Consider the following 22,627-nt stretch of genomic DNA (forward strand, 5'->3'; position numbering starts at 1 on the left):
ATAGTCTGCAAATATGTTGTCTATGACTTCCGTAGGTTGAATTAATTTTTCAATGTCATCATTTTGGCTATTTATATGAATATTAATCATAATTTCTTCTACTTGTTTAAAAGTTTGGTCCTTTTCTAATTGTGAAAATTTAGCTAATTTGTTGGTGGGTGGAACAAAAACAGGGCAATAATGTGAAATTTTTTAAGATTTTGTATAACTATCGAATCTATGTAGTCTAAAAGCTTTAGTTTGCATTTTTTGACAATTTCCAAATCATTTTGTATTGGTGAGGATATTTTTTTTTTAATTATTGATGTGTGGAACAGTTAAGTGTAATGTTGGATAGTTGCTTCCCTCCTGCTTTTTGGAGCAAATTTCAAACAGTGCAAGAAACTTTACCTAATATTATTTAAATTTATGTCTTGGATTCTTGAAATTTCATTTTTATCCACCAAAATCTGCGAAATTTCCATCCAATTTAGCTCAACCGACTTCAAGAGGTTAAATATTGTATTCCAACGAGTTGGACAGTAGCATTTTAACGTGCTTGTTAAGTTCCAGTTTTGTCCAGACTTTTTAAAATATTTTTTCAAAAGCTACCACATTTAACTTAAAATTACGCGTTTAGGAATTTTTAAGAGCAAAAAAGTCCCGAAAAACCGTTTTTTCCAAATAAATCAAGATTTTGAGGGTGTTAGAAAAATTTGAAACATGGTTTTATACTATATTCGACCTAATGAACAATTCCTACTGGGTCTCTTCAAAAGTTCCAAATCACTGTCGCACTGTGTTATTGGATCGTCCATAATTAAATGACATCAAAAATCACGTAAGATTCGCTCTATTTTGTTTTTTTATTTCATTACCTAAGAAATTTGGATATTTTAGAATATATGCATATATACATACATATATAGTTTTTTTTATTATTATTTTTTCCAATGTTTTACTTCTTACCGGTACAAGAGGCTCCACCCATTGATTTTACTGCTAGCAGGCGGTTTTTACGAGTGCCTTCTTTGACCATGCATTGTTAGTGAAATGTAAGATTCCTTAAAGAAATCGTCTGTCCAGATATCCGAAGTAATGCTATATCCGTATTGTTTATGCTCGTTATTTTCGATTTTTACTTCATTAAAGTGAAAATCATAAAGCGCACATATGTATGTTTTGCGATATACACTGCCGCTCATACCCAATGAATAGCCCAATTGAATAGCCCACCCAATACATTCATATTAAAGCTGCAATAACTCGCAAAATAAAAATTTCAAAACACAGTCTTATTTATTTCTTAAACTATGCTTATATATTTAATAAAAATAATAAAAATTAATGCAGGTTGTTTAACAAGTATAACAAAAAAACAAGAAAGCAAAGCTAACTTCGGGCGGAGCCGAAGTTGATATACCCTTGCAGCTAAAACCGGATATATATCGCAAACATCGGATATAGTTGGCCGATCCTTATGATTACATCATAATAAAACCAATTAATTACAATAAAAAATCTAAAAAAAAGTCCCAAGCTTCTATCTTCAAAAATACGAAAGTTGATATTTCTACCAAAAACCATTTCCGATCGTACAGTTATATGTCAGCTATAAGATATAGTCAACCGATCGTTATGAAATTTGGTAGATCGGATTAACTGACCAAAAATAGAATGTGTACCAAGTTCCAGCTTTCTATCTTTAAAAACACGAAAGTTGGGTCATTTCCGATCGTTCAGTTATATGGCAGCTATAGGATATAGTCAGCCGATCCTTATGAAATTTGGCATGTCGTAATATTTTGCCAAAAATAGCTCTCATGTCAAATGTAGCTCTCATGTCTCATGTCTCATGCTCTCATGGTAGATCGGATTAACTGACCAAAATAGAATGTGTACCAAGTTCCAGCTTTCTATCTTTAAAAACACCAAAGTTATACCATTTCCGATCAATCAGTTATATGGCAGCTATAGGATATAGTCGGCCGATCCCGGCAGTATATATACTTATATACTGCGTGCAAAGGAAAGAAGGGTGTGTGCAAAGTTTCAAGTCGATAGCATTAAAACTGAGGGACTAGTTTGCGTAGAAACAGACAGACGGACAGACGGACATGCTCATATCAACTCAGGAGGTGATCCTGATCAAGAATATATATACTTTATAGGGTCGGAGATGTCTCCTTCACTGCGTTGCACACTTTTGGACAAAATTATAATACCCTCTGCAAGGGTATAAAAACAAAAAAGATACACTTATGTACAGTATACTATGAGATTATTGCTTTTTTGTATTAAAAAGTATAATGGGCTATTCAAGTGAGCGGCAGTGTAGTTGTGGGATCCGGCAATAATGAGTCAATATTGACGTTTTCTCCTAGTTTCGCACCGACAGAAATAAAAAACTGTGCCAAGGTTTTTAATCCAGAATCCGAAATTAAATTAAACGGTCGACCAATCTCTATTGTCCACTCCGTTGCCAGATTTGTGCACTTTTTTTTGGTGTCTGTGGGTACATCAACGACAGGATGACTGCGCTTTCGGCTATTGGCCATAATGTAGCATTTGTGTTTTACTAAATTTGATGTGCTTTTTTCAAATTTGTAAATGTTTTTGCATATTTTGCACACTACTGCATCAGTCGCCACTATGCCGTTTGTATTGACCAGTCTAGAAAATGTGTCCCACTCTTTGCTCCGACCACGTGAATCAATAGGCTTAAGCTCACCAGCTAATAATTTGGATTTTGGGTAGTGGGTATTGGGCCCTGAAAAAATTTTACTCACTGGGCCTTTTTCCTTAAATCCGCCACTGAAAATCTTAAATCTATTTAAAACTTCTTATCAACGCACTGCGCGCTGACTTGCTATGCGACCCTTTTTCAAGTGCGATAAGCGCACCACTTATTTATGTGTTTGAGTTAGGCTGCAGGGGATTGGTTTTAGATCAGGGGTAGGCAAGCCCATGGCTCCTCGGGCTCTCAAGGCTCCCCCCGTTATTCGTAATTTTTGTCGCCAGCAAATCGGGCCAGACGATCAAGTCGCGCGGTCAGTGAGCCGTGAAGATTTACAAAAACAATGCTACACAAATTCCAAGGCAGGTAGCGGACCCGACCCCGCGGTCCCGAGATTGCAACAACAATTATTAAGGGTCCGTTTGCGCACAACCATCGCGAGGGTGGTGGTTGTTGTTGTAATTTGTTGTTTGGCCGAGCTGCGGCTCTGACCGTTAGATTTCGTGCCCACCACTGTTTTAGATCATGCTACATATTAGTCTCTTATTTCATGGGTCCGATCCCTTGAAACTCTAACTTGAGAATTTTTTTCTAAAAACGTACTCAATGCTTGAAAAATCAGTTATAGGGCAGCCATAAGATATAGTCGGCCGATCCCGGCCGTTCCGACTTATATAATGCGTGCAAAGGATAGAAGGGTGTGTGCAAAGTTACATAGTTCAATATACCATTATTGAATGGTATATTGAATATATGCAATACGTATAATTATATATATGTATTGTTGTGGCCGATAAATAAGTCGGACTAGTGATGCCACCTATTCAGGCATGGTAGGCCCCAGTGATGCCACCTATTCAGGCAAGATCGGCCTAATGATGCCACCTAGTGATAGTAAGATATAGGGAAATTTGGGGTAATTTTTTTGAAGGGGTTGTTGACCCGGGACGGTTCATGTATGGAATAACGGACCTATCCGAATGACCGTTCCGGGGCCCAAGAGAACTGGGAAACAGAAGAAATGCAGGTGTCTAGCAGTGCAGGCGACAACGTCACCTAAAGATATAAAAAAAAAATTAAAAATGTGAAACTAAAGACGCAAAGCATAATTTTCAAAGAGAAAAAAAAAAGAAGAAAAAATTAAACCAAGTAAAACTAAAAGGGATAGTTCCGGCCAAAAAAATCCAGAAGTAGAAGACGGAGACGGGAGGCAGGATCGGCGGAAAATAAAGGTAAGAGGTCGGTCCAGAAAGAAGAGCCATGACTAATGGATTGCTTCTTTCCAGACCGACCAGACCCGTTTATCCTGACAAGGAAGCCAGGCCTGAAAAGAAAAATTGGGCCCGGCGAATTATTTTTGGGGGTCTAAAATTTTCTTCGCACCGCCAATACCAGGAGCGTTAACCTAGTGCCAGGCAAGCCGGCATTTTCCGTTTTCTTGGGTTCCTCCACACGTTTTTATGTCTGCGGGCCATCAACTGCGCATGCGCGGCCCGCCTGAATAAAGAAAATTTTGGAAAATTAAACTGAGGCCAAACTCTTGAACGAGGACATCGCTTTCATCCCTTTATTTCAACGATTGCAAAAAAAGGGAAATCCCGCCATCGACTCCCCGATTATTATTAATTCTTTTTGTTATATATATAGTAGTATTTATTTTATCGTGCATGTGTGTGTTAATTATTTTTTTTTGTTGTTACATTTTTTTTTATTTATATCTTGTAAAGTTTGTACCTAATTATAAGTCCTATTTGATTTTTATTTATTGCCAATACAAATTGTGAGTTCCGGTAGCGGCTGTGGAAGCTGGCAGAAATTATTTCCCTATAACGTGTGGGTTGTCCCAAATCCCAAGAGAGCTCTCCTAGGGAAAATTTAAAACCCTTACTCCCCATGTGGTGGGATAAAATTCGAAAAAGGAAAACGCTGGACAGCAAAACAAAAGCTCAAGAACGGATATCAATTGTTAAATATTAGCTTAAAATAAAGAAATAATTGAGAAAAGAAATGAATATTGAGTAGAGCGATACGAGAGGGGGCATGAGGAAGGGATAATGGGGAAGTAGAGGGGGGATCGGGTGTATAAACTAGGGGCGGACGCGAGAAAAGGCCAGTGTTCCGCTAAGGATGGGAGGGAAGGCCAACGAAACTCCAAGTCAACAGGAGTATTAAAAGATCTGTGATTCAGTAGGCTAAGCATAAATGTTACGTGTGTTAGTATGAGGAGTCTTAAATTTGAATGTTGTGGGAGTTTCAGTGTTGAGTAACGTCCGATAGACCTTTGTGTTTTTAGGATTAATTTATTGTTAACGGTCGGATGGGAAGGGTCAGGGAAACCACGGCCCTGGATGAGCTAGCCGGAGCCAGACCCATGCCGATAGGCAGACCGTCGGACCCGAAGTGGTCATAACAATATGGCGCCCAAATTAAATCAACGCTATAGCCTCCACAAGAGGAACATCTACTTTTTATAGTCCAGAGAACCAGATAGGTGACCGCTCGAGAGGCACCCAAATAGCGTATCTCTGGACTACAAAAAAAGGATGGAAGAAAGAAAATATAGGAATTCAACGTTATTCATGACAGTAAGGATCGCGGTTGATGATTGATTCCAAATGCGACATCAGAATTGGCAAGAAAATCAAAAACTGATTTGCGCACTAGGAACCAAGAAATTTAACTGTGATAATTACTGTGATAAATAGATAGGATTTAGTGTAAGGACAGATGTTTATATATAGGGATGGGGGGGAAATCCTACGGCTGTGTTTAGATCATGAAAAGAATATAAACACATAGCGCTGGAAGGGGGTAAAACACGTCACGATCCAAAAATAATAGAGATCGTTTGCGTAGGTAAGGGAATAGAAATAATAGGAAATAGTAATAAGAAATTAGAATTAATTAGTTTTTATATAGGGTTCCGGATCCCGAAATGGATGTCCCAAACGGGACAAAGTCCCTTGCGTTGCTCCAAGAAGGACCAAAATGGAACCCTGGAAAAAAATAAAAATTAATATAATTCAAAACGGATAGGCATCTTGACTATCAACCATCAATAAGATTGATGATTCGAATAGTCGACAATGCCAAATAAAACGCTTACCCTAATGCCAGGGAATCACAGATCCGACCAAAAAAAAAACACTCGGTCCTTCCTTATAGCCCCCAGATAGAAGATTGAATAGAAGAAATCGTGATTGAGAATTTGTTTTGATAAGTATATGAGTCTGCAATTTATGGGAGTGATCAGTTATTTATTTATTTGAGTTATTTATTTGTTTATCGATTTATTTATTTAATTTTTATATATTTATTTATTTTTTTTTTTGTTATTGATATATATATTTATTTATGTATTTTTTGTTATTGATATATTTGTTTATTTATTTATTTTTTTTATTGATATATTTATTTATTTAATTATTTTTTTGTTATTCATATATTTATTTATTTATATTGTTGAAAGTATTCCCTAGTGGTTATCCTTTGTTTATTCATTTAGGTATAGAGTTATTAAGTGAGTTAAAACAGTTCTCCGGGTAGATAAGTTAACCAAAACTCCGAATCTGAAAGAAAACTTCCGAATCACACTTTCATGGGCGGTCCGAGTCTGTCAATGCTTGAAGATAGGGAGATGGATTTGGACATGGAAGGGGGAGCACAGGGCGGTACAGATACTAGAGAGACCGGTCGGCTCAGCGCACAACAAAGGGGGGCGATTCCGAGAAACCTCAGCCTGGACCAAGCATCCACTCCATATGGGACCTATTCCCATGTTCAATTAGACTTCATACAGGAGCAATACAGCATGGAAAACGCAGAGGCCTACGCATCCTTTAATCGTCGGGAAATTCAAGCCCTTATACACACCTCCCAAGAGCAGCTAAGGGGGGATCTCAGCCAGTTGGTAGATCGAAGGATCGACGCGTGCATGAGGACAGGATTCGAGCAGATTATCCGGAAAATAGAACAAAGCAATGAAAAGATCCCGTCCTCTAGATCCTCCGAGTCCTCAATGATGACGCAGGTGGAGAATAATCAGCAGGCAGGGTCAGCAGACGGTTCTCCAAGAACAGGAAGGCGTCAGGAAGACAAGCGAAAGGCAGAAAAGCCGACAATCTCACTTGCACCACCGAGCTCAGAAGCAGGAAACAACAGGAGATGCTACAGGATCAAATGATCTGAACGTCTTCCTTAACCGAGTAATGGCGGAAAGAAACCAAAGGGCAGAAAGGAATCGAAATTGGGAGTTCCCGGCACCGCAAACCGAAGGGAGACTCCGCAGTTCAAGCCGTAATAGGAGTTTCCATGGGTCGCAAAGAGACGGGCCTAGATATGAAAATGTAGGAGGGCCGTATCGTTTACCACCGGGACAGGAACCGCAGCAAAGAGGCCGGCAATATGTACCCGTGGATAAGTGGGGTTGCCAGTTTTCCGGGCGTCCAGGAGCGATGAGAGCGGAGGACTTCGTATTCCGAGTAGAACACCTCCAAAAGCAGTATGCGATGCCATGGATAGAACTGCTACGGGACTTCCACCGATTGCTGACCGAGGAAGCATCCGAATGGAACTGGCTACTAATAAGGACAAAGCCGCCACACGACTGGAGAGAATTAAAAGAAGCCATCCAACGCAGATATTGCGACAACAGGAGCGATTATGACAGAATACAGGATATCGCAGAAAGGAAACAACGTCAGGGAGAGTCGCTGGAAGATTATTTCATGGCCCTCAATAGACTGGTGGCCTCAATAAAATCCGGAGTGGACAATGATTGGATCATCAAGACGGCAAAACGAAATCTGCTGGAGCCGATGAGGCAGTGGGTCTATCCGATCCGGGTGTACACTCTGGAACACCTACACGACGAGTGTAAGGAGGTAGAACGGGTCCTAGTTCCGGAGCGAGGAGCCGGATATAGACATCGGATGTCCGTTGGATACAAGCCCCGGGATGATCCACGTGTAGGAAGACTGGAGGAGGTGCATTCGTATTGGACGAACGAACCAGCCGAAGGAGCCGCAAGGGAAAGGTCGGAGGAAACGGTTGCAGCAATAACTAACGGCGCACCCCGGAAAGTGATCAAGTGCTGGAACTGTCAGCAAGAGGGACACGTCTACATGGACTGCGAAGCAGAGCAGCGACGGATCTTCTGCTACAAGTGCGGGTTGGCCAACACCGTAACGCCAAAATGTCCGAACTGCAAGCAGGGAAACCACGGCCCTGGATGAGCTAGCCGGAGCCAGACCCATGCCGATAGGCAGACCGTCGGACCCGAAGTGGTCATAACAGTATATATATATATTTTTAAGCGAACCACTATATATAAGCGCATATATATAAATACATATATATATATATATTATATATACAGTATAATTCCCTTAGCTGCATCGTCAAGATAGCTGCCTTAATTTCTTTTTTTCTGCATTTATGGTCTCATTTGTATGAAATTAATTACGTTTGCTGCATTCAACTTAAGTGCCTTTTGCACTTAAGTGCCTCGTTTCGGCAGAATTTAACTGTCTTATTCTATGGATATCATTCAATTTAACTGCGCCATCTAGGATTCGAATTTGGAAACAACAAATTTATGAGTTTTAATCATGTGCATCTTTGCGCATGTCCGTTTTTCGTTTGTTTTGATCGTGCTTTTCCTTAAGATCGTGCCATTTGTGCGCACAAATCATTCCTAATCGTGCAAATGGGTAAAGTGAAGAGCCTCCACACGACTTGGTGGAGGAGGCACTGTACAAATGGTTTCAACAGCAGGAGTCAATCAATGTAATACTGGACCATCGTGTGATTTTAGCGAAGGCTAAAGAGTTTTGCGCAATATTCGACAAGTTTGAACCTGATGCGAATTTTTTATGGCGCTGGCGTAAGAGGCACAATATAAAGTATGGCAAAATTCACGACGAATCTGCATCGAACGATTCCGCAGGAGCTTATGAATATGTCGGTGACATTTTACCCGGTTTGATTAAGGACTACGATCCAGCCAATGTATATAACGCCGACGAAACTGGATTGTTTTATAAGGCCATGCCTAATGCAACCTTTTATACCAGAGGAAGTCACTTAACTGGGCAAAAGTTCCAAAAGGTGAGGATTACATTTTTGTTTATATGCAATGCAGACGGGTCGTACAAAAAAGCCTTCGAATAGGCAAGGCGAAATCCCCACGTTGCTTCAAAAATGCTAATGTACCACTGCCATATTGCGGAAACAAAAAAGCATGGATGACTGGCAGGGCCGTAGCTAGAGCCTCGGGGGCCCTGGGGCAACAAGTAAATTTGGGGCCCCTTTACGAAAGTCTTTTGCCCCGCGGGGCCCCTTCCCTTCGGGGGCCCTGGGGCACCGCCCCACCTGCCCCATGCCAGCTACGGCCCTGATGACTGGTAAGCTTTGGCAAGAAATAATTCGCCAACTTGATTCCGATATGAAAAAGAAAAACCGGAACATTTTATTATTCGTCGATAATGCCACAAGTCACAAACTGTCGAAGAATGTGAAAATATAAAAATTTTGCTTTATGCCGCCAAATACAACGGCTCCACTGCAACCTCTAGACCAAGGCATAATACACTCATTGAAATTGGAGTATAGACGCATATTGGTAAAGCAACAGTTGATTGCAATAAACACTGAAATAGCAACCATTGAATTTAAAACCAGGCATAAACCAGGTTCGCAAACCAGGCATGGAGCAATGTTAAACCATTAACTATTCGCAATTGTTTCAAAAAGGTAAGCGATGAATATTATCAATCTGCTTTTAATTAAAGAATTATCTTTAAAGGCTGGATTTAAACTGCCCTATAACGTTGAAGAGAGCGTTGATGATAATGAATCCGTTGAGGTTGAATGCGGACAACACATGGTAAATTAACAGACGAAGAAATAGTGCATTCTGTAGTTTCCAAAAATAACGAAGATGGTAGCGATATAGATCAAACTGACCAAACTGATGACGACGCAGACGAAGAACCGGAATGTCACACTCTTAAAGAAGGGTTTTTTGCCATTAAGCTGCTAAAGCGTCTTTTCATTCAAAAGAAATGCGAAGAATTTCTTCCAAGCCTTACATCCTTAGAGGACACATTTTCAAAGAATCTGTATCGGCATCAGTGCAAACAAAAATTACAGAGTTTTTTCAAGAAAAATAAAACATATAGTATTTAAAAATAAATATGTGTATAACAAATGTTATATAAGAACTACAAGCTTAATTCTTTCAATTTGCAATGTTATACAAAATTCATTTAAAATTTAAATTGATCAAATTCATTCTATTTTAGGCAGTTTAGGATTAACGGGCGCTACAAGCAGTATATAAGGAGGCCCATGGGAGCGAATCGAGTCTTTTTAAGAAGCTTGAAGCATTGAGTTTGAAAACCGCCTGTGGTTTTTATTTTACTCCTTCCTGGGCATTTACCAGAGAGCATCTGTCCTCAAGGTAGCTCTCTAGAGTGGCTCACTATAAGGAAAGATCCTTCATGCTTAATCCAAATTGGTGGTCTGGCATTCGCAAGTGATTCCCATTTGAACAGTTTTGCAGGAAAAGTCCCTCAAATAGTTTTCCAAGGCCAGAGAGTAAACTAATTGGGCGATAAGAGGAGGCATTATAGGGGGATTGATACGGTTTAAGGATCATTTTAATATCAGTAAGCTTCCACAAGCTGGAAAGTTGCCACAATATTCACAATTTTTAACAGCATTATCACAGCTTTTTATACCCTTGCATAGGGTATTATAATTTTGGTCAAAAGAGTGCAACGCATATATATTCTTGATCAGGATCACCTCCTGAGTTGATATAAGCATGTCCGTCTGTCTGTCTGTTTCTACGCGAACTAGTCTCTCAGTTTTTAAGCTATCGTCTTGAAACTTTGCACACACCCTTCTTTCCTTTGCACGCAGTATATAAGTCGGAGAGGCCGGGATCGGCCGACTATATCCTATAGCTGCCATATAACTGACGCAACTTTCGTTTTTTGGAGATAGAAAGGTGCAACTTCGTACAGATCGATAATTAACCAACTTTCGTGTTTTTGAAGATAGAAAGTTGAAACAAAAGATTATATTTTTTGTCAATCGTAATTATACCCTTGCAGAGGGTATTATAATTTTGTCCAAAAGTGTGCAACGCAGTGAAGGAGACATCTCCGACCCTATAAAGTATATATATTCTTGATCAGGATAACCTCCTGAGTTGATATTAGCATGTCCGTCTGTCCGTCTGTCTGTTTCTACGCAAACTAGTCTCTCAGTTTTAAAGCTATCGACTTTAAACTTTGCACACACCCTTCTTCCTTTGCACGCAGTATATAAGTCGGAACGGCCGGGATCGGCCGACTATATCCTATAGCTGCCATATAACTGATTGATCGGAAATGACCCAACTTTCGTGTTGGTGTTTTTAGAGTTAGAGAGTTCAAATTTGACAGCTATTTTTGAGAGCTATTTTTGGCAAAATATTACGACATGCCAAATTTCATAAGGATCGGCTGACTATATCCTATAGCTGCCATATAACTGAACGATCGGAAATGACCCAACTTTCGTGTTTTTAAAGATAGAAAGCTGGAACTTGGTACAGATTATATTTTTGGTCAGTTAATCCGACCTACAAAATTTCATAAGGATCGGCCGACTATATCCTATAGCTGCCATATAACTGAACGATCGGAAATGACCCAACTTTCGTGTTTTTGAAGATAGAAAGCTGGAACTTGGTACACATTCTATTTTTGGTCAGTTAATCCGATCTACCAAATTTCATAACGATCGGTTGACTATATCTTATAGCTGACATATAACTGTACGATCGGAAATGGTTTTTGGTAAAAATATCAACTTTCGTATTTTTGAAGATAGAAGCTTGGGACTTTTTTTTAGATTTGTTATTGTAATTAATTGGTTTTATTATGATGTAATCATAAGGATCGGCCAACTACATCCGATGTTTGCGATATATATCCGGTTTTAGCTGCAAGGGTATATCAACTTCGGCTCCGCCCGAAGTTAGCTTTGCTTTCTTGTTCTTCTTAAGTTATTTAAAGCGTTGATTAAAAAATTCTTTTTCTTGATCGGAATGTATGTTTTTATACCCTTGCAGAGGGTATTGTAGTTTTTTCCAAAAATGTGCAACGCAGTGAAGGAGACCCTATAAAATATATATATTCTTGATCAGGATCACCTCCTGAGTTGATATGAGCATGTCCGTCTGTCCGTCTGTCTGTTTCTACGCAAACTAGTCTCTCAGTTTTAAAGCTATCGACTTTAAACTTTGCACACACCCTTCTTTCCTTTGCACGCAGTATATAAGTCGGAACGGCCGGGATCGGCCGACTATATCCTATAGCTGCCATATAACTGATTGATCGGAAATGACCCAACTTTCGTGTTGGTGTTTTTAGAGTTAGAGAGTTCAAATTTGACAGCTATTTTTGAGAGCTATTTTTGGCAAAATATTACGACATGCCAAATTTCATAAGGATCGGCTGACTATATCCTATAGCTGCCATATAACTGAACGATCGGAAATGACCCAACTTTCGTGTTTTTAAAGATAGAAAGCTGGAACTTGGTACAGATTATATTTTTGGTCAGTTAATCCGACCTACAAAATTTCATAAGGATCGGCCGACTATATCCTATAGCTGCCATATAACTGAACGATCGGAAATGACCCAACTTTCGTGTTTTTGAAGATAGAAAGCTGGAACTTGGTACACATTCTATTTTTGGTCAGTTAATCCGATCTACCAAATTTCATAACGATCGGTTGACTATATCTTATAGCTGACATATAACTGTACGATCGGAAATGGTTTTTGGTAAAAATATCAACTTTCGTATTTTTGAAGATAGAAGCTTGGGACTTTTTTTTAGATTTTTTATTGTAATTAATTGGTTTTATTATGATGTAATCATAAGGATCGGCCAACTACATCCGATGTTTGCGATATATATCCGGTTTTAGCTGCAAGGGTATATCAACTTCGGCTCCGCCCGAAGTTAGCTTTGCTTTCTTGTTCTTCTTAAGTTCTTTAAAGCGTTGATTAAAAAATTCTTTTTCTTGATCGGAATGTATGTTTTTATACCCTTGCAGAGGGTATTGTAGTTTTTTCCAAAAATGTGCAACGCAGTGAAGAAGACCCTATAAAATATATATATTCTTGATCAGGATCACCTCCTGAGTTGATATGAGCATGTCCGTCTGTCCGTCTGTCCGTCTGTCTGTTTCTACGCAAACTAGTCTCTCAGTTTTAAAGCTATCGACTTGAATCTTTGCACACACCCTTCTTTCCTTTGCACGCAGTATATAAGTCGGAACGGCCGGGATCGGCCGACTATATCCTATAGCTGCCATATAACTGATTGATCGGAAATGGTGTAACTTTGGTGTTTTTAGAGTTAGAGAGTTCAAATTTGACAGCTATTTTTGAGAGCTATTTTTGGCAAAATATTACGACATGCCAAATTTCATAAGGATCGGCTGACTATATCCTATAGCTGCCATATAACTGAACGATCGGAAATGACCCAACTTTCGTGTTTTTAAAGATAGAAAGCTGGAACTTGGTACAGATTATATTTTTGGTCAGTTAATCCGACCTACAAAATTTCATAAGGATCGGCCGACTATATCTTATAGCTGCCATATAACTGAACGATCGAAAATGAACCAACTTTTGTGTTTTTGAAGATAGAAGAATATGAAACTTAGTACAGATTCTATTATTGGTCAGTTGATCCAACCTACCAAATTTCATAAGGATCGGCCGACTATATCCTATAGCTGCCATATAACTGAAAGATCGGAATCGACCCAACTTTTGTGTTTTTTGAAGATAGAAAGCTGGAACTTGGTACAGATTCTATTTTTGGTCAGTTCATCCAACCTACCCAATTTCATAAGGATCGGCCAACTATATCCGATGTTTGCGATATATATCCGGTTTAACTGCAAGGGTATATCAACTTCGGCTCCGCCCGAAGTTAGCTTTCCTTTCTTGTTTTTTTTTAATATTTAATTATTTTATTCTGCGGCGCTGGCCTGCTCCGAGTTGTCCTGCTCGTAGTTGGCCTTCGTTGCCTTTTCATTGTCCTGCTTGGCGTTGGCCTGGTTTGCCTGCTCGGCGTTGGCCATCCGGACTCGCCGGAGTCGAGGAAGTGCCCCTTGGCGCCGACTTCTTGGAGCAGCAGCAACCGAATCCGCTCTTCGTGCGTTTTTCTTGTCTCCTCCGGGGCACAGGAGGAGAAAGATTAAGATTAAGATAGAACTGGGAAAGATTAGAAAGAAGGCGAGTGTACAGGCACCGCAACGTATCGAAAACCTCTTTAAAAAACATCATCGTCAGGGGAAATCCCGACGAAAAAGCTCTCGTCGCCAGGACAAGCCCCATCGGGTTAGGTTGGCCAAGCGGAGTCCTTGGCAGCCCAGGAAAAATCCTGCTGAAGCCCATCTTTCCCGTTTTAAAGCCAAGCTTGTGGGCCCCACAGAAAAAGCACCAAATCAGAATTTGAAGGAAACGGAAATTAAAAATCAAGAACATTGGCAGGGCTTGTTGAAAAAATTGTCGGATGGACTGGACGAGGACAAGAGAAGGACAAATGACAGACTTGGAAATATTGAAGAAAAACATGACAGAATTTGTTTAATGTTTCACAAATGAATAATCTACTTGACGTGACGGATTTGTTTTGTAACAATAACAACGTCACTAATATAGACAACTCAATTGAAATTGCTTCCGCAAGCAACGATTCCCTTCAAGAATTGCTGGAAGCCAATGAGCTCTTCTACGTTTAAGTCTTGTCTATACATATCCTGTCCTTCCCTGATTGTTTTTCTGTCCTCCTGTCATATATTTCAGATGCCACCCTGTTCCTGAAATATATAAGAATAATCAAATTAAACATTGCCCTTATCAGCATAATTAATTGGAACTTTCCTCGAATATTTTTGCTGTCCTGAATATCCTATCCTATCGACCTTGCAAGTTCACTGGACACGAACTGAAAATCCTCCTATGATACTTTTCTTTGACGATGACACTTTGAATTAATTAACGAAACACGTACTTGAAACCAGCGTTTAAAAAACTGCGGCAAATTTCCGTTCATATGATTTTGCTACTGCTACCGCTTCTGAAAAAATCTGAAGTCGCAGTCAAAGCATAGACAAAAATCAAACAGCTAAGAAAATCAGAAAGCAGCATAAGTCGCCGGTTTTCATTTTTCTGCTTTCTGCTTTGCTGTTGCTTCTGATCGTATACATAAGTTGTCGCAGCAGCTATCGACAATTTTTGACTGCTGTCGGCAGTCACAGTCGCGAAAAGTAATGCATTAGGTTTTTTCCTACTTTTGATTTTTGTCGCTTTTGCTTTTGTTCAGCAGCGTAAGTCGAAAAAGCAAGAAGCGTACAATTTGCGGAAGTCATCAGCAGTCGCCGTCATGTTCTTTTTCCTCTTTTGCTTTTACTTTCAATTATAACGCTGGTAGATTCACACGTGTTCAGCTATGCCGCAAAGTGCAGTGTGGAAATATTTTGAAAATAAAGTTGCCGAGGGTTTTGCAATATGCAATATATGCAAAAGTTCTCTTAAAAACAATAGAGTGTCTAATTTAAAAACTCATTTAATAAAGCAACACAAAGTTGACTTAAATTCAACTCTGGAAAACATGGAATCGTCATCAATTTCCACGATTAAAACAGTGCGAAAAAAAAAAAAATAAAAATTGAAGTCAACAAAAAACAACTGCTAAGATCGTACATTGTATTGGTAACGGAAGATAGCATTCCTTTTAATGTTTTAAATTCACAAAACATGAGGAATATTCTAGACCCAATTTGTGAGGGTCTTAAAACTGCGGATGGACAAATATTGAGGTTAAATGCATTAAACTGCAAAAATACTTTGAAAGTAGTGGCAAATAATATAAGGAATCACATATTAAATGAACTGAACAACAAATTATAATCTTTAAAAATAGACAGTGCAACCCGACTATCCAGAAATATATTTGGAATAAGTGCACAATACATAAACGCGGTTGAGATAAAATCAATCATTTTGGGAATGATTGAGTTGAAAGGTGCAGGATCAAGTGGAGCCAAAAATCTTGCCGCCGAAGTGTTGAAAGTTCTTAATAATTATAATATTAATTTAAATCAAATCGTATCCATAACTTCTGATAACGGTGCGAATATGCTAAAAACAACAAATATTTTGTCATTTGTTTCCGAACAAAATAATGAAACGGACGACGTAGAGTGCACCAACGATGATTATACAACCATAGTCAAAATTATTTTCACAACACACAATTATTTGCACATCCCAACTTCTTTTAGTTGTTATTCTTGTTGTTGTTGAACAATTTCACTGAAATAAATTTTATAGCGTAGCTTAATCTATGCTTAAGCGACAAAAAAAGAAATGCGAAAAATAGCGGTTCATAGGACAAAGCTAAAAGAAAAAGAAAAAAAGCTTATCAGTTGTCAGAAGTATTTGCACACGTTTTCGGTGCGTCAAAATTATTTTCACAATGCAATTTCGTCATTAGTATTTGGTTTGCAGCGACAAGTGGCGGTTCGTTTTCTCTAATAAATTCAATTCAGTGAAAATTCAATTAAAATAATTATTTATCTTTTAGATTTATCTAAACAAAATGCCTAAAACAAGGGAGTTAACCCTTGAACTCCGGGCTGAAATTGTTACTAAGTTTAAAGCCGGTATTTCAGCAGCTGAAATCGCTAAACTGTATAAAATTTCGCGCAGAACTTAGTAAAAAAGCGAGACACAACTGGCACTTTAAAAAATAAAAAAAGATCAGGCCGAAAACCTGTGTTGGACCAAAGAGAATGCAGGCACTTACTAGGAGTTGTAGCGAGCAATCCAAGTGCAAGTCCATTGAAAATTGCCCAAGAATCAAAAAATATAATTGGTAAACAAATAAGTGATTCTACAATTCGTCGCAGGTTAAAAGAAGCTGATTTTAAAACATATGTTGTCCGCAAAGTGATTGACATCACACCAACCAACCAAACAAAACGCCTCCAATTTGCATTGGAATATATTAAGAAGCCTCTTGACTTTTGGTATAATGTTTTATGGACGGATGAGGCTGCATTTCAGTTCCAGGGGTCCTACAGCCACCATTTTATGCATTTAAAGAAAAACCAAAAGCATTTGGCAGCCCAGCCAATCAATAGGTTTGGTGGTGGCACAGTCATGTTTTGGGGATGCCTTTGCTATTATGGATTCGGAGACCTCGTACCGATAGAAGGAACCTTAAACCAGCACGGATACGTTCGAATCCTTAATGACCATGCTTTTGTGTCAGGAAACAGACTTTTTCCTACATATGAATGGATTCTTCAGCAGGACAATGCTCCATGCCACAAGGGTAGGATACCGACCAAATTTTTGAGAGACCTTAATCAGGAGGTTCTTCCTTGGCCACCACAAAGCCCAGACCTAAATATTATCGAAAACGTTTGGGCTTTTGTAAAAAATCAAAGAACCATTGATAAAAGTAGAAAACGCGACGGAGTCATCGCTGAAATCGACGAAATTTGGTCCAAATTGACCCTTGAATTTGCCCAAACTTTGGTGAGGTCAATACCAAAAAGACTACAAGCTGTCATTGATGCCAAAGGTGGTTTAACTAAATATTAATAATGTATTTTCATAAAATTAAGAAAATCGTTTGTTAAAATTAGATATTAAGCTAAAATAAATTAAACTAAGTTTTGTGAAAATAATTTTGACGCACCGAAAACGTGTGCAAATACTTCTGACAACTGATAAGCTTTTTTTCTTTTTCTTTTAGCTTTGTCCTATGAACCGCTATTTTTCGCATTTCTTTTTTTGTCGCTTAAGCATAGATCAAGCTACGCTATAAAATTTATTTCAGTGAAATTGTTCAACAACAACAAGAATAACAACTAAAAGAAGTTGGGATGTGCAAATAATTGTGTGTTGTGAAAATAATTTTGACTATGGTTGTATACAAAAAATCGAGCTTATGGAAACGAGCTTATGCCCTTTGTATTAATAGGCAATATTCAAGTTTGTCGTTGTGCTGCACATACAGCACTTACTCAAGTACTTACTCAATTGCAGAAATATGACAAAATATATAAGAAAAACCTCCAATGGATATCGTGAAATATTTGAATTTAAAAAATTAAAAATGCCACAATTAGATTGTCCAACCAGATGGGGATCTAGGTACATAATGTTAAATAACTTGTTGGAAGCCAAAGATCTTTTAAGTAAAATTGAATCTATTAAAAACAAATCGGATGAAGAGAATTTTGATCTAGATTGCTCGTTTTGGGATTTTATTGTGGCTTATTGCAATGTTTTCAGTCCCTTGCAAAAAACCATAAAAAAATTTCAAGAAGAACAATTACATTACAGTAACTTTTACGCTCAATGGCTCAAACTTAAAATATCTACAGAAAAATTTGTAAAGGATACAAAACATAATTTAACGAAAACTATTGGAAATGCCATTTTAAATTCTATTGAAAAAAGAACAAAAATATTGTTTAACAACAAATTTATAGTTTCTTGCTTGTTTTTGGATCCACGTTTTCAACATATATTATCGCCGCAACAAAAAAATGACGCAATAAATCATTTAAAATTTATTTGGGATAGACTTAATAGTCTTCACCCTACTGGCAATATGTGCTCAACTCCGAATTCCAACTCTAATGAAATGCAAAATAATTTTTTTGATGAGGAAGACGAGTTGTTAGAAGCGTACTTATCTCAAGGCGTTACATCAGAAGTTAACAGTACAATCGATGTCTATTCAAAAATTGAAAACCCTAAACTTTCGTATCAAAGGATTGACATAGACGTTTTGTCTTATTGGAAAGGCAAACAGTATACCGACCAGGAATTATACGCAATCAGTAATGTTTGTTATGCCGTACCTGGCCTAATTAATTAAAATTGTATCATTTATTTATTTTTTTTATAATAGGTGTCGATTGAACGAGCTTTCTCTTCCTTAAGACTGGTGCTTACCGACTATCGCAATCGATTAGGCGACGATGTTCTTGAGAACATATTGCTCGTAAAATTAAATCCCAGCTTTCTGGACATGGCCATTGATACGTTGCCACATTTTGAACAAGACGAACTTTATAATGATTAATAAATTTTGATAACCAATTTTGATTTAGTTTTTTTATTTTTGTAACCTTAATAAAAATTAAAAAAGTTTAAAATGAACACTATAATAAAAAAATTCAAGTACACTATACATACATATGTACGTAAATGATAAACACTTCTTTAAAGTAGTAGCTAATCAAAAACGGTCGCAAGGCCGACTTCCACGAATCGTACGCTTCTTGCTTTTTCGACTTACGCTGCTGAACAAAAGCAAAAGCGACAAAAATCAAAACGTAGGAAAAAGCCTAAATCATTACTTTTCGCGACTGTGACTGCCGACAGCTGCCGACAGCAAAAATTGTCGATAGCTGCTGCGACAACTTATGTATACGATCAGAAGCAACAGCAAAGCAGAAAGCAGAAAAATGAAAACCGGCGACTTATGCTGCTTTCTGATTTTCGTAGCTGTTTGATTTTTGCGGAAGTCAAAGCCTTTTGACTTTTTCAATAGAAGAAGCAAAAGCAATTGCTAACTTTTTGATATCGCTCGCAGTCGAAGTAGCAAATAGCAACAATATTGTGACTTCTGCTAATTCGACTGCAGTTTTTTAAACACTGCTTGAAACTATACTATTACAGTGATGGAAAAAATAATAGAAACGAATTTTCCCTTTGGGTTCAAATACGTATTTTTAATAGAAAACGTGATATTGAGTGAAAATTTTAATTTTTCTTTAATATGTATACATCTGTCTTACATACTAGAAAACAGAAATCCATTTAGTTTTATTCATTTAGCTAAAAAATTAAACTAAAGTTAAATTTTATGTTTTTGACCTGGAAATAAAAATAGAAACGAAATGGCTAATCCTTCTCTAAATTTACTAGTTTAGCAAAATTTACCATAAAATGTATTCAGCTTTAATATTTGCTGCCGTTACCATAGTTTTTCAAAACTGCAGCACACCTACGAGGCATAGACTCCACCAGATTGGAGCATATTGCTTGCTAAATGGAGTACCACTCTTCCTGGACTTTCTCCCGCAATTGCTCCTTATTATACCCTTGCAGAGGGTATTATAATTTTGTCCAAAAGTGTGCAACGCAGTGAAGGAGACATCTCCGACCCTATAAAGTATATATATTCTTGATCAGGATCACCTCCTGAGTTGATATGAGCATGTCCGTCTGTCCGTCTGTCTGTCCGTTTCTACGCGAACTAGTCTCTCAGTTTTGAAGCTATAGTCTTGAAACTTTGCACACACCCTTCTTTCCTTTGCACGCAGTATATAAGTCGGAACGGCCTGGATCGGCCGACTATATCTTATAGCTGCCATATAACTGAACGATCGGAAATGACCCAACTTTCGTGTTTTTGAAGATAAAAAGCTGAAACTTAATACAGATTTGGCCAGATGATCCAACCTACCAAATTTCATTAGGATCGGCCGACTATATCATATAGCTGCCATATAACTGAACGATCGGAAATGACCCAACTTTCGTATTTTTGAAGATAGAGTTTGGGACTTTTTTTATATTTTGTATTGTAATCAATTGGATTAAATATTTCTATTCCCATAAGGAGTGGCCAACTATATCCGATGTTTGCGATATATGTCCGGTTTTAACTGCAAGGGTATATACACTTCGGCTCCGCCCGAAGCTAGCTTTCCTTTCTTGTTTTTTGGTTGAAACACATTTAAACGTTTTTTTAGGATGCCCCACAAATGCTCAATAGGGTTTAAATCGGGTGACTGAGTTGACCATTCCATAACGTCGACTTTATTATCCTGGAACCACTTTTTAGCAATCTTAGATGTGGGTTTGGGATCGTTATCCTGCATAAATTCCCACTTTCAAAACATTTCCTCTTCGGCATATGGTAACATAACGTCCTTCATTATGTTTACATAGTCTGTAGAACACCTATTGCCTTGTACCCGATAAAGTGGACCAACACCTGAAGCAGAGAAACAAATTTTGTAGAAGTTGCTCCCTTTCTGCCACGTTTTTAATGTTTATCTGAATAGTGGATAGCAGAAAACACTTTTTTTTTGGAGCATTCCAACATTTTGACAATTTTTCCTATGGATTGGACTTCTGCTTTTAATGTGAGGATTAGATTCCTCTCTACTGCGGTGCAATGTGCTCCACGACCCGTTTTGAAGCTTTTAACAAAATTAAATGATAAATTCTACAAAAAATTGCTATAATAACACTCCTTGTAATAAAAATATTCAAAACAATACCATTTATTTTATTTTAAACGAACAATAACCTCAGATTTTGACAAAATACGACCGCGTTTCTATTATTTTTTCCAACCCAAACACGAGGTCTTCTGACGAATTTCCATGAAAACCCAAAATTGCGGACGAAAAGCGTTCAAAAAGAAGATCGTGACCAAGTATCGTTATCCACGTTACTAACTCAGTGGATTTCATAAATATTTCTGAAGCCTAAATTTAAAAAAAAAAGCCTTTAAGTGAAATAGAAATATTCGTTTCTATTATTTTTTCCATCACTGTATATATTTTTAAGGGCAAGGATACACTGCTTTCATCTCTACGATAACCAGATTTATTCTTTACTTACCTGACGACATTACAAAGGATCTGAAGAAATTTAAATCATATTGTTTTTGGATCTTCAGTACTTTCTTTTGTGCAAAATCTTACCCTGCAAAATTGATATTTCAGGGTTTTACATTTCTTGGCCACTAATCACAATCACTCACCTGAAATGAATTCAATGGTCCCTTGGTGTGCTTGGCTTGGCTCTACATTAATGATCATGCGTCCTGGCAGTCCCTGATCTTCCCTACAGGATGTCCGATAATGCTTCCATTCCCCCTGCAAAATTGACAATTTCAGGGTATTGCAAATCCTGGTCACTATACACAACTACTCACCTGGATTTCATTTAATGTCCCCTTGAAGTCCTTGGTATGGCACCGCATCATTATTATTAAACGGCCCCAATCTAAACGCCTCGTACACGAAGCCCGTACAGAAACATACGGCAACATCGTTTTATGCAGCTCATAAATACAACCCGAAGCTGAAAAAATTATACCCCTAAAAAATTTAAGCTTAAAAATTAATAATAATATTATTTTTCCTTTTTATAAATTACAGGACATGACTGTATGAAGGTGTTTGTCAAAACATTGGAAGTGGAGACAATGGCTGTTCAAGCATTTAACACGATTTTAGATAAAAATTCTAAAGATAGAGTTTCATGGTTTCGGACCCATGGAAATACGAGATAAACAGCATGGTCTAAAACCGATTCCCTGCAGCCTAACACAAACACATAAGTGGTGCGCTAATCGCACTTAAGAAAAGTCGCATAGCAGGTCAGCGTTGATGAGTAGTTTTAAATAGATTTAACAATTTCATGTATATTTCTTATAAAAGAATTTTACAAAATAAAAACAGTTTCCAAAAGGAACTCATTGGAGTAACACCATTTGGATATTTATTTGGGGCTCCTCTTAACATTTGGTCCTTCGAGACACCCTGACATTTTCCCCCCTGTGGAAAAGACTCAGGTTTTGAACTGGCACCTATAAGTGGCTGAAGAAAAATAAAAATTCTCAGCCCAAGGTAGCTAAAAATAAGGATGCGATCTGGGTAAAAAAGAGCCCAGTTTAAAAACAGTACTCCTCTGTTGTTTCCCCCCAAGAGGTAAGGAACACAGAGAATAAAATAATATAAATACCAATGAGCATAACGAAAAAAAATTGAAACAACTC

At 38.0% G+C, this 22,627-nt stretch overlaps 1 pseudogene; it reads right to left on the reverse strand.

Annotated features, from left to right (window-relative positions):
- LOC108126751 (putative nuclease HARBI1) overlaps nt 1-22,627 on the reverse strand; it is a 163,312-nt pseudogene that overhangs the window by 96,902 nt on the left and 43,783 nt on the right.

The sequence above is a fragment of the Drosophila bipectinata genome, chromosome XR (assembly GCF_030179905.1).
Source record: "Drosophila bipectinata strain 14024-0381.07 chromosome XR, DbipHiC1v2, whole genome shotgun sequence".
Lineage (NCBI taxonomy): Eukaryota > Metazoa > Arthropoda > Insecta > Diptera > Drosophilidae > Drosophila > Drosophila bipectinata.